Here is a 12,714-nt window from a genome sequence, read left to right as displayed (position 1 = left end):
AAAGAGTCGGACATGACTGAGCAACTGAACTGAACTGAACTGAACTGAAAGCTCTCAAAATAGTAACCAGCACTAAGTAAGTACTCTGTAAGTATTTGTCAACCAAACACATATTGCACTAAGGCACAAAATGTATCCTTTGCTTGTAAAGTAAAAGCACAATAATAGCTCTTCAAAGAGCCTGCTGGGTAGAATAGCAGGAGATGAACAGCTTAAGGATAAATTGAGGTGAATAAGAAATGCAACATATTTTTGTCCTCATCGTATCCTGGTCTCCAGTATATGTGGGTTTTTGAATCAAAACAGTACATTTTACTCTACAATTGTATTTTTCTTTTGTTTTGCTCTTCTTTTCCCTTAGTAAGGCTCTCTTTTTCACTGGTCCCCAGGAAATTCCAAGTTTGATTCAATGTTGACCTCAACATACACAAATGAGAAACAAAAATGTGAAAACGTTACTAACTCTTCTTTGTAGCTTGCTAACATTGGAGCTTTTGGATAACCTTTTGGATATCAATAGTACTTCTCTACAGCCTGATATATCAACAAGGTAAGCATGAAAATGTTTTTTTTAATTGCCACTGTTTGTTCACTAACCTCTGAATAAAAGCAGAATGAGTGGGGTACAGATCATTCACATCATCAAGATTATAAAGATATTTTGTTCTTTGAAAGTGAAAGTGAAGTCGCTCAGTCGTGTCCAACTCTTTGCGACCCCATGGGCAGTAGCCTGCACCAGGCTCCTCTGTCCATGGGATTTTCTGGGCAAGAGTACTGGAGGGGGTTGCCATTTCCTTCTCCAGGGAATCTTCCCAACCCAGGGATCAAACCCAGGTCTCCCGCATTGTAGACAGACGCTTTACCATCTGAGCCACCAGGGAAGTCCTACTTTGTTCTTTAAGAGTGTCCAATTTTTTCTTCAGGTGGTATAAAAATGTGAAGATATTATGAAAACACACATTCACTATGAAGACGTCTCCAAAGATCCCAAATCTGTCACTTCATCTACATTTCCCCAGTATTCAGCCCACAGCACAGAGAAAACACATCACGTAAGATCATTATTAGATATCAGTGTGTCTTTCTGCTCCACAGTGAATTCCTTGAGAATCTCTTTTCTGAATATCTTTAAATTCCTTTCACTGAAGGTAATGACTGTCACACAAACACAACATGCAACATCAATAAATAAGGAACTGAGAAGCATGCTTGAAACAGTAGCTGCAAGGACCACTCTAACTAGGTCAAAATTTAAAAATACAAAAAAGTCTTTGTAATTATGCTGTTTAATGGAATACTAAAACTGTCCTTGTAACAAATATAGCATGAATTACAAAACAGAGGCATCTACTTCCTTTCTCAACTACTATGAAACAGTTATTTATATTTCATTCATAAAACCATAAAACTTTCACACCTGATTTATTTTATTGTTAGCATACATAAAATATAATTTAGGAGGACTGTAACTTAAGGGAGACAAACTTTTGTCAATCAAAAATAATTAAATTCAACAGGATAATTGTTTATATGAAATGGAAACATAAACCATAACTCAATCATTAGTTTTAGAATCCCCTATAAAGAGATGTCATTGTAACAATATCTTTTCAATATTTTAAATTTAAATATCTCAGGAAGATTATTTATTCAGTAATTGAAATCATTTCTTGAAATAAAAAGTTCATTCAATAAATATTTTCTGAATATATATTTTATGCACTGTTCTAGGTGTTAGGAATAAGACACATGGGTCCCTGCTCCCTTGGAGATTGTATTTTAATGAAGGAAGACAGTAGATGAGTGGATGGGAGGATGGAGGAATGGTTAGCTAAATGAATGGACAAATAAGAAAAAGCATCACAAATGCATAAGTATTATCAGCTCAGTTCAATTCAGTCACTCAGTCATGTCCGATTCTTTGCGACCCCATGGACTGCAGGACACCAGGCCTCCCTGTACATCCTCAACCTGGAGTTTACTCAAACTCATATCCATCGAGTGATGCAATTCAAACATACTCTGTTGTCCCCTTCTCCTCTTGCCTTCCCAGCATCAGGGTCTTTTCAAATGAGTTAGTTCTTCACATCAGGTGGCCAAAGTATTGGGGGTTTCAGCTTCAGAATCAGTCCTTCCAATGAATATTCAGGACTGATTTACCTCAAGATGGACTGGTTGGATCTCCTTGCAGTCCAAGGGACTCTCAAGAGTCTTCTCAAAATCACATCAATTCTTTGGTGCTCAGCTTTCTTTATAGTCCAACTCTCACATCCATACATGACTCCTGGAAAAACATAGCTTTGACTAGATGGACCTTTGTTCGCAAAGTAATGTGCTGTCTAGGTTGGTTATAACTTCTCTTCCAAGGAGCAAATTTCATGGCTACAGTCACCATCTGCAGTGATTTTGAAGCCCTAAAAAATAAAGTTTCTCACTGTTTCCATTGTTTCCCCATCTATCTGCCATGAAGTGATGGGACCAGATGCCATGATCTTCGTTTTCTGAATGTTGAGTTTTAAGTCAAAATTTTCACTCTCCTCTTTCACCTTCATCAAGAGCCTCTTTGGTTCTTCTTCACTTTCTGCCATATGTGTGGTGTCATCTGCATATCTGAGGTTATTGATAGTTCTTCCTGCAATCTTGATTTCATCTTGTGCTTCCTCCAGCCCAGTGTTTCTCATGATGTACTCTGCATATAACTTAAATAAACAGGGTGACAATATACAGCCTTGATGTACTCCTTTCCTGATTTGGAACCAGTCTGTTGTTCCATGTCCAGTTCTAACTGTTGCTTCCTGACCTGCATACAGATTTCTCAAGAGGTGGTCTGGTATTCCCATCTCTAAGAATTTTCCACAGTTTGTTGTGATCCACACAGTCAAAAGCAGGTTGATGGAACAGAATGATTAAATGATTGTTTTGGATTGGGCATTAGAGAAATCCTCTCTCTGGATATGGTATTTATGATGAGACAAAGCCAATGTGAAATAACAAAATGAGGAAGAAGAAAACTAGGCCAGATCTGAAGGCTGCTTCATTTGAGGACTTGGTAATTATGACTTAGAACTTCAGGCTGCTTTTCTTTCCTTTTACTCCCCAAGAAGCAAACAAGTGGTACAAATATGAAACAAAAGTATGTTGCAAAAATTTTTTTTTCCACTTGGAGGATGCCTATGTGTAATGTTTTAAGTCAACATAGAGCAAAGAATTCATCAAATGTAAGCGTCTTGTCTTTTACACTTTAGGAGCTTTGGGAGAAGGAATGTCAGCACTCAAGAGTTCACTTTATTACCTCATAAAGAAGTTCTTACCACACTAAAGTTGCATATTTCTAATTCTATACATTCCAGAAATGAGATTTAATGTAGAGTCCTTAAGAAGGAAAGGGCTTAGGTACTCAGGAAACCAAGTCTGCCAGTGGGGTTGGAACAGAGTTGGAAAGGGAACTAGTGCTGTTAGATGTTTTAAAATAGATCAGTGGGGCCAGATTATACAGGGCCTTGTAAACCTCAATAGGGAATTTTGACTTTTTTCTATGCGCCCTGGGAAATCACTAGAATGTCTTAAACAGGACACAATCTGGTAGACTGAAAAGATTAATCCTATTACTGGATAGAAAACAAAAACAGAAGCAGAGAGACCAGTTAGAAGGCTATTTCAGTAGAATTGTCAAGAGATGATGGTGGCTTAGATTAAGGTGGTAGTGGTACAGAAAGAGGCAAGTAAGCCCTTGAGATATATTCTGTTGTTAGAGCCCTCAGATTTAATGATATATTAATGTGGGATAAAGGAAATAGGAACCTCAAAGGATCAATCCTAGATTTTCATCTGTTTGTTGAATAAGGTGCCATTCTGTGATATGTGAAAGAGTAAGGAGGAACAGATGTCAAAGGAGGGGACATTAATATCCTATCACAGAACAAAGGGGCAGTTCATTTTCTCCTATTGTTCAGAGGCACAGAAACAAAAAGGTAGTACTGCTAAAGCAAAGACAAAAAGGAAAAAAAAAAATCCTCACAGCCAAGTAATTTATGGTAACTGTTAAACCAATCAAAATCCACTAAATTCAAACACTGAATTCAAGAAAATATTACCAACTGAACATGTGACTTCAGCTAACAGTGAAACTAATAATTTATTGAAAGATGTAAAGTTATTTGTAATGGAAAAATCCAATACAAGATAAGAACTTATTTTGTTAGCTTGTACTCCATTATTTGTAAAAGGTAATTATTTAACAATGAAAAATGTAATGTAAAGACACAGAAATCTTTAGAATTCTGTATATTAATTCTAAGAAGCCAGGGAATTCTGGGGGTCCCCTAAAGCCTATATCCCTACAATGCATTTGGGTTGCTAGAGGAAAGATTTTGAGTTAAGGAAATAAAAAATCAAGAACAGAAATGGTCACAGAGTTTAGCTACAATGTGATATATTCTAATCTTAGCTTTACCAATGGATTGGTACACTGTATCATTTCTTTTTTTTTTCCAGTTCATTTAAAATACATATTATTATTTTTTTTAATTCTTACATGTGTTCCCAAACATGCACCTCCTTCCCACCTCCCTCCCCATAACATCTCTGTGGGTCATCCCCATGCACCAGCGCCAAGCATGCTGTATCCTGCGTCAGACAGAGACTGGCGATTCAATTCTTACATGATAGTATACATGATAGAATGCCATTCTCCCAAATCATCCCACCCTCTCCCTCTCCCTCTGAGTCCAAAAGTCCATTGTACACAGCTGTGTCTTTTTTCCTGTCTTGCATACAGGGTCGTCATTGCCATCTTTCTAAATTCCATATATATGTGTTAGTATACTGTATTGGTGTTTTTCTTTCTGGCTTACTTCACTCTGTATAATCGGCTCCAGTTTCATCCATCTCATCAGAACTGATTCAAATGAATTCTTTTTAATGGCTGAGTAATACTCCATTGTGTATATGTACCACAGCTTTCTTATCTATTCATCTGCTGATGGACATCTAGGTTGCTTCCATGTCCTGGCTATTATAAACAGTGCTGCGATGAACATTGGGGTACATGTGTCTCTTTCAGTTCTGGTTTCCTCAGTGTGTATGCCCAGCAGTGGGATTGCTGGGTCATAAGGTAGTTCTATTTGCAATTTTTTAAGGAATCTCCACACTGTTCTCCATAGTGGCTGGACTAGTTTGCATTCCCACCAACAGTGTAGGAGGGTTCCCTTTTCTCCACACCCTCTCCAGCATTTATTGCTTGCAGATTTTTGGATCGCAGCCATTCTGACTGGTGTGAAGTGGTACCTCATTGTGGTTTTGATTTGCATTTCTCTGATAATGAGTGATGTTGAGCATCTTTTCATGTGTTTGTTAGCCATCTGTATGTCTTCTTTGGAGAAATGTCTATTTAGTTCTTTGGCCCATTTTTTGATTGGGTCGTTTATTTTTCTGGAATTGAGCTGCATAAGTTGCTTGTATATTTTTGAGATTAGTTGTTTGTCAGTTGCTTCATTTGCTATTATTTTCTCCCATTCAGAAGGCTGTCTTTTCACCTTGCTTATAGTTTCCTTTATTGTGCAGAAGCTTTTAATTTTAATTAGATCCCATTTGTTTATTTTTGCGTTTATTTCCAGAATTCTGGGAGGTGGATCATAGAGGATCCTGCTGTGATTTATGTCGGAGAGTGTTTTGCCTATGTTCTCCTCTAGGAGTTGTATAGTTTCTGGTCTTACATTTAGATCTTTAATCCATTTTGAGTTTATTTTCGTGTGCGGTGTTAGAAAGTGATCTAGTTTCATTCTTTTACAAGTGGTTGACCAGTTTTCCCAGCACCACTTGTTAAAGAGATTGTCTTTACTCCATTGTATATTCTTGCCTCCTTTGTCAAAGATAAGGTGTCCATATATGTGTGGATTTATCTCTGGGCTTTCTATTTTGTTCCATTGATCTATATGTCTGTCTTTGTGCCAGTACCATACTGTTTTGATGACTGTGGCTTTGTAGTAGAGCCTGAAGTCAGGCAAGTTGATTCCTCCAGTTCCATTCTTCTTTCTCAAGATTGCTTTGGCAATTCGAGGTTTTTTGTATTTCCATACAAATCTTGAAATTATTTGTTCTAGTTCCGTGAAAAATGTGGCTGGTAGCTTGATAGGGATTGCATTGAATTTGTAAATTGCTTTGGTTAGTATACTCATTTTCACTATATTGATTCTTCCGATCCATGAACATGGTATATTTCTCCATCTATTAGTGTCCTCTTTGATTTCTTTCATCAGTGTTTTATAGTTTTCTATATATAGGTCTTTAGTTTCCTTGGGTAGATATATTCCTAAGTATTTTATTCTTTTCGTTGCAATGGTGAATGGAATTGTTTCCTTAATTTCTTTTTCTACTTTCTCATTATTAGTGTATAGGAATGCAAGGGATTTCTGTGTGTTGATTTTATATCCTGCAACTTTACTATATTCATTGATGAGCTCTAGTAATTTTCTGGTGGAGTCTTTAGGGTTTTCCATGTAGAGGATCATGTCATCTGCAAACAGTGAGAGTTTTACTTCTTCTTTTCCAATTTGGATTCCTTTTATTTCTTTTTCTGCTCTGATTGCTGTGGCCAAAACTTCCAGAACTATGTTGAATAGTAGCGGTGAAAGTGGACACCCTTGTCTTGTTCCTGACTTTAGGGGAAATGCTTTCAATTTTTCACCATTGAGGATAATGTTTGCTGTGGGTTTGTCATATATAGCTTTTATTATGTTGAGGTATGTTCCTTCTATTCCTGCTTTCTGGAGAGTTTTTATCATAAATGGATGTTGAATTTTGTCAAAGGCCTTCTCTGCATCTATTGAGATAATCATATGGTTTTTATTTTTCAATTTGTTAATGTGGTGAATTACATTGATTGATTTGTGGATATTGAAGAATCCTTGCATCCCTGGGATAAAGCCCACTTGGTCATGGTGTATGATCTTTTTAATGTGTTGTTGGATTCTGATTGCTAGAATTTTGTTGAGGATTTTTGCATCTATGTTCATCAGTGATATTGGCCTGTAGTTTTCTTTTTCTGTGACATCTTTGTCAGGTTTTGGTATTAGGGTGATGGTGGCCTCATAGAATGAGTTTGGAAGTTTACCTTCCTCTGCAATTTTCTGGAAGAGTTTGAGTAGGATAGGTGTTAGCTCTTCTCGAAATTTTTGGTAGAATTCATCTGTGAAGCCGTCTGGACCTGGGCTTTTGTTTGCTGGAAGATTTCTGATTACAGTTTCAATTTCCGTGCTTGTGATGGGTCTGTTAAGATTTTCTATTTCTTCCTGGTTCAGTTTTGGAAAATTGTACTTTTCTAAGAATTTGTCCATTTCTTCCACGTTGTCCATTTTATTGGCATACAACTGCTGATAGTAGTCTCTTATGATCCTTTGTATTTCTGTGTTGTCTGTTGTGATCTCTCCATTTTCATTTCTAATCTTATTGATTTGATTTTTCTCTCTTTGCTTCTTGATGAGTCTGGCTAGTGGTTTGTCAATTTTATTTATCCTTTCAAAGAACCAGCTTTTGGCTTTGTTAATATTTGCTATGGTCTCTTTTGTTTCTTTAGCATTTATTTCTGCCCTAATTTTTAAGATTTCTTTCCTTCTACTAACTCTGGGGTTCTCCAATTCTTCCTTTTCTAGTTGCTTTAGTTGTAGAGTTAGGTTATTTATTTGACTTTTTTCTTGTTTCTTGAGGTATGCCTGTATTGCTATGAACTTTCCTCTTAGCACTGCTTTTATAGTGTCCCACAGGTTTTGGGTTGTTGTGTTTTCATTTTCATTAGTTTCTATGCATATTTTGATTTCTTTTTTGATTTCTTATGTGATTTGTTGGTTATTCAGAAGTGTGTTGTTCAACCTCCATATGTTGGAATTTTTAGTAGTTTTTCTCTTGTAATTGAGATCTAATCTTAATGCATTATGGTCAGAAAAGATGCTTGGAATGATTTCGATTTTTTTGAATTTATCAAGTTTAGATTTATGGCCCAGGATGTGATCTATCCTGGAGAAGGTTCCATGAGCACTTGAAAAAAAGGTGAAATTCATTGTTTTGGGGTGAAATGTCCTATAGATATCAATTAGGTCTAATTGATCTAATGTATCATTTAAAGTTTGCGTTTCTTTGTTGATTTTCTGTTTAGTTGATCTGTCCATAGGTGTGAGTGGGGTATTAAAGTCTCCCACTATTATTGTGTTATTGTTGATTTCCCCTTTCATACTTGTTAGCATTTGTCTTACATATTGCGGTGCTCCTATATTAGATGCATATATATTTATAATTGTTATATCTTCTTCTTGGATTGATCCTTTGATCATTATGTAGTGGCCTTCTTTGTCTCTTTTCACAGCCTTTGTTTTAAAGTCTATTTTATCGGATATGAGTATTGCCACTCCTGCTTTCTTTTGGTCTCTATTTGCGTGGTATATCTTTTTCCAGCCCTTCACTTTCAGTCTGTATGTGTCCCTTGTTTTGAGGTGGGTCTCTTGTAAGCAGCATATAGAGGGGTCTTGTTTTTGTATCCATTCGGCCAGTCTTTGCCTTTTGGTTGGGGCATTCAACCCATTTACGTTTAAGGTAATTATTGATAACTATGATCCAGTTACCATTTACTTTATTGTTTTGGGTTCGGGTTTATACACCCTTTTCATGTTTTCTGTCTAGAGAATATCCTTTAGAATTTGTTGGAGAGCTGGTTTGGTGGTGCTGAATTCTCTCAGGTTTTGCTTGTCTGTAAAGCTTTTGATTTCTCCTTCGTATTTGAATGAGATCCTTGCTGGGTACAGTAATCTGGGCTGTAGGTTATTGTCTTTCATCACTTTAAGTATGTCTTGCCATTCCCTCCTGGCCTGAAGAGTTTCTATGGAAAGATCAGCTGTTATCCTTATGGGAATCCCCTTGTGTGTTATTTGTTGTTTTTCCCTTGCTGCTTTTAATATTTGTTCTTTGTGTTTGATCTTTGTTAATTTAATTAATATGTGTCTTGGGGTGTTTCGCCTTGGGTTTATCTTATTTGGAACTCTCTGTGTTTCTTGGACTTGGGTGATTATTTCCTTCCCCATTTTAGGGAAGTTTTCAACTATTATCTCCTCAAGGATTTTCTCATGATCTTTCTTTCTGTCTTCTTCTTCTGGGACTCCTATAATTCGAATGTTGGAGCGTTTCATATTGTCCTGGAGGTCTCTGAGACTGTCCTCATTTCTTTTAATTCATTTTTCTTGTTTCCTCTCTGACTCATTTATTTCTACCATTCTATCTTCTATTTCACTAATCCTATCTTCTGCCTCCGTTATTCTACTATTTGTTGCCTCCAGAGTGTTTCTGATCTCATTTATTGCGTTATTCATTATATTTTGACTCTTTTTTATTTCTTCTAGGTCCTTGTTAAACCTTTCTCGCATCTTCTCAATCCTTATCTCTAGGCTATTTATCTGTGATTCCATTTTGATTTCAAGATTTTGGATCATTTTCACTATCAATATTCGGAATTCCTTCTCAGGTAGATTCCCTACTTCTTCCTCTTTTGTTTCGTTTGGTGGGCAACTCTCCTGTTCCTTTACCTGCTGAGTATTCCTCTGTCTCTTCATCTTGGTTATATTGCTGCGTTTGGGGTGGCCTTTTTATATTCTGGCAATTTGTGGAGTTCTCTTTATTATGGAGCTTCCTCACTGTGGGTAGGGTTCTATCAGTGGCTTGTCAAGGTTTCCTGGTTAGGGAGGTTTGTGTTGGAGTTCTGGTGGGTGGAGCTGGGTTTCTTCTCTCTGGAGTGCAGTGGAGTGACCAGTAATGGGTTATGAGACATCAAAGGTTTTGGAATAATTTTGAGCTGCCTGTATATTGAAGCTCAGGGGAGTGTTCCTGTGTTGCTGGAGAATTTGAGTGGTATGTCTTGTTTTGGAACTTGTTGGCCCTTGGGTGGAGCTTGGTTTCAGTGTAGGTATGAAGGCATTTGATGAGCTCCTATTGCTTAATGTTCCCTGAATTCAAGAGTTCTCTAATGTTTTCAGGCTTTGGATTTAAGTCTCCTGCTTCTGGTTTTCAGTTTTATTTTTACAGTAGCCTCTAGCCTTCTCCATCTATACAGCACCAATGATAAAACATCTAGGTTAAAGATGAAAAGTTTCTCCACACTGAGGGACACTCAGAGAGGTTCACTGAGTTACAACGAGAAGAGAAGATGGAGGGGGTAGTTAGAGGTAACTGGAATGAGATGCGGTGAGATCAAAAGAGGAGAGAGCAGGCTAGCCAGTGGTCACTTCCTTATGTGCGCTCTATAGTCTGGACCGCTCAGAGGTATTTACGGAGTTATACGGGGAAGAGGAAAGGGAGGAAGTAGACAGAGGTGACCAGGAGGATAAGAGAGAGGAATGAGAAGGAGAGAGACAAATCCTGCCAGTAAACAGTTCCTTAGGTGTTCTCCACCGTCTGAAACACACAGAGATTCACAGAGTTGGATAGAGAAGAGATGGGGGAGAAAAGAGACAGAGGCCACCTGGTGGAGAAAAAGAGAAGAGAGTGGTCAAGCCAGTAATCTCGCTCTCAGGTAAACTTGGGTAGTGAAGTTTGGGTTTTTAAATGTACAAAATTGACAACAAAAACCTAAGAGCAAAGATTAAAAATCTGTTTTTGAAGACAATGGTCTGCTTTTCTGGTTGCCTGATGTCCTCTGCCAGCCTACAGAAGTTGTTTTGTGGAGTTTGCTCCGCGTTGAAATGTTCTTTTGAGGAATTTGTGAGGGAGAAAGTGGTCTTCCCATCCTATTCCTCCGCCATCTTTATGCCTCCTCCTCCACTACATCATTTCAAACTGAATTTTTACTAGTAAATTTAAATATTATTCTACATTAGCTCTTGTCACTGGGGAAGGAGATGGAAGACTCCTCCTAAGCCATATGTACAAGAAGGTCCCAGAATGTGGAAGATTCAACCAAAATTTTCTCCAGTATTTTTATGGAAAAAAAGGAATTTTAAGAGAGCCAATATTTCCCATCATATACAGCATTCACATTATTGATCTGTAAAGCAGTGAGCATCAGCAAATAGATTTACTCTCAATTCTCTTATTAATACTTTTTGGAAACTTAAGAATACTCAGTAGTGGTTTATTGACTGAAAAAGCTGGGGAGACCAGGAAAAATTTTTCATAGAAATCTGTAAGAATCATAAGCACTACACACAAACTGAATTCTTTTCAATATAAAATTACTGACACATAAGTAAACACAAGAGTAACAGAAAGTCGTACAATTCAGTGACATGACAATGAGTAGAAAACATAGGATTGAGAAGGCTCTCTATAAACCAGCAAAATGAGAGAAATCCCACTGGGGAAAAACTGGTTTCAGGACACACATAAACACAAAAATCCTCACATACATTGTGTCCAGAACTTATGAACTAACATTCTCATTCCACTCAGTCATCTTCCTAAAAATAAACCTGACTCTAGGTCAGGGGAATATTTTGTTTCCTGAAAAGCCAGAATCCTCTCCAAGGTCCTACATGAACTAATATGTTTCTCCAGTGGGTGTCCAAGCCTGTACAGCAGGAAAAAGTTGGCTCTTTATCTCTTGTATAACATGCATGGGAGTAATATGATCATTTAAAAACCTGGGATAAATTGGAGCAGTTAAAAGCATGCATTTCTCTCTACTAGATAGGGCCTTGATAAAATGACTTTGATTCCCCCAGTTTCAATTCTGGCTTGCCTGAAAATGCAGGCTCATCGTCACTGTAATTCCTTCTTCAGAAAAGTCTCTAACATCCAATAAGGATAAAGAAATAATGTTCAGATAAGACACATTTACTGACAAACACACCATGTCAAGATTTCCTCATACAAAGCACTGTACTCTCCTTTGATATGATATCTAATATCACTCCAAGCAAAAATCTTCTGGGTAAAGATTAATGTGCTCCAACAAAGTAAAAACTTACAGGTAATTTGTAATAAAGCTTGCAGTAAGCGTTATTGCCAAGAAATGGACCAATTCCAGATAGGACTTCTCTCAGAGCTGTAAGAACTGGGTTTGTGATAAATAGTTTATACTTTTAAGAAAATTTCCCATGTTTCACATTTTGAATCCTCCAATTTTCAGCATATTGAATACTGAAAAAATGAAGCTTACATTTATTCTTTAAAGGGTAAATTGTACTTATGGCTAAATCAAATCCTAATCCAGCTCCCCACTATGGCCATATCTAACATATAGGTAACATGAAAAGCAAGAAAATCAGGGTCCTGGCTTAAAACTTGCTTTTTAAGGAAAATACCCAACACAAAATCCATACATTATTCCCAGGTTCCTCCCTGGCTATCAAGATGCTTACATGTATTCTCCATATGATTATACTTGGTGAGCTGTCACTGATCTACTACAAGGTACTAGTTTTAGCTTGAAAGTAAAATTCTTTTCTTCCTTAGCCATGAATGGGGGAACAATCTGAACAGAGAGTCAAAAGAAAGACAGTAATATGAAATTTCTAAGTTAGGAACTAATAATCTCCTATTGAAATACAACTGATTTGCATGTGAAGATGGTAAGTGATTTGCCTAACATCACACAGTAATGCTACAGTCTGAGACTTTTCTGTGAAGATTAAATAAATGAAGGTGTGTAAAATGCCCGGCACATTGCCTGGCCCCATAGTTAATATTGAGAGAATGTAGATCCTGCCCATGAAGAAACTTCCTAATTCCTTTTTCGGT

At 37.2% G+C, this 12,714-nt stretch overlaps 1 protein-coding gene across 1 annotated transcript in view; it reads right to left on the bottom strand.

Moving 5' to 3' along the window:
* CTNNA3 (catenin alpha 3) overlaps positions 1–12,714 on the bottom strand; it is a 1,791,870-nt gene that overhangs the window by 1,312,662 nt on the left and 466,494 nt on the right. The gene's annotated exons all lie outside the window — the stretch shown is intronic.

The sequence above is a fragment of the Capricornis sumatraensis genome, chromosome 10 (genome assembly GCF_032405125.1).
Source record: "Capricornis sumatraensis isolate serow.1 chromosome 10, serow.2, whole genome shotgun sequence".
In the NCBI taxonomy this organism is placed as follows: domain Eukaryota; kingdom Metazoa; phylum Chordata; class Mammalia; order Artiodactyla; family Bovidae; genus Capricornis; species Capricornis sumatraensis.
This window is presented reverse-complemented; position numbering and strand designations above follow the sequence as displayed.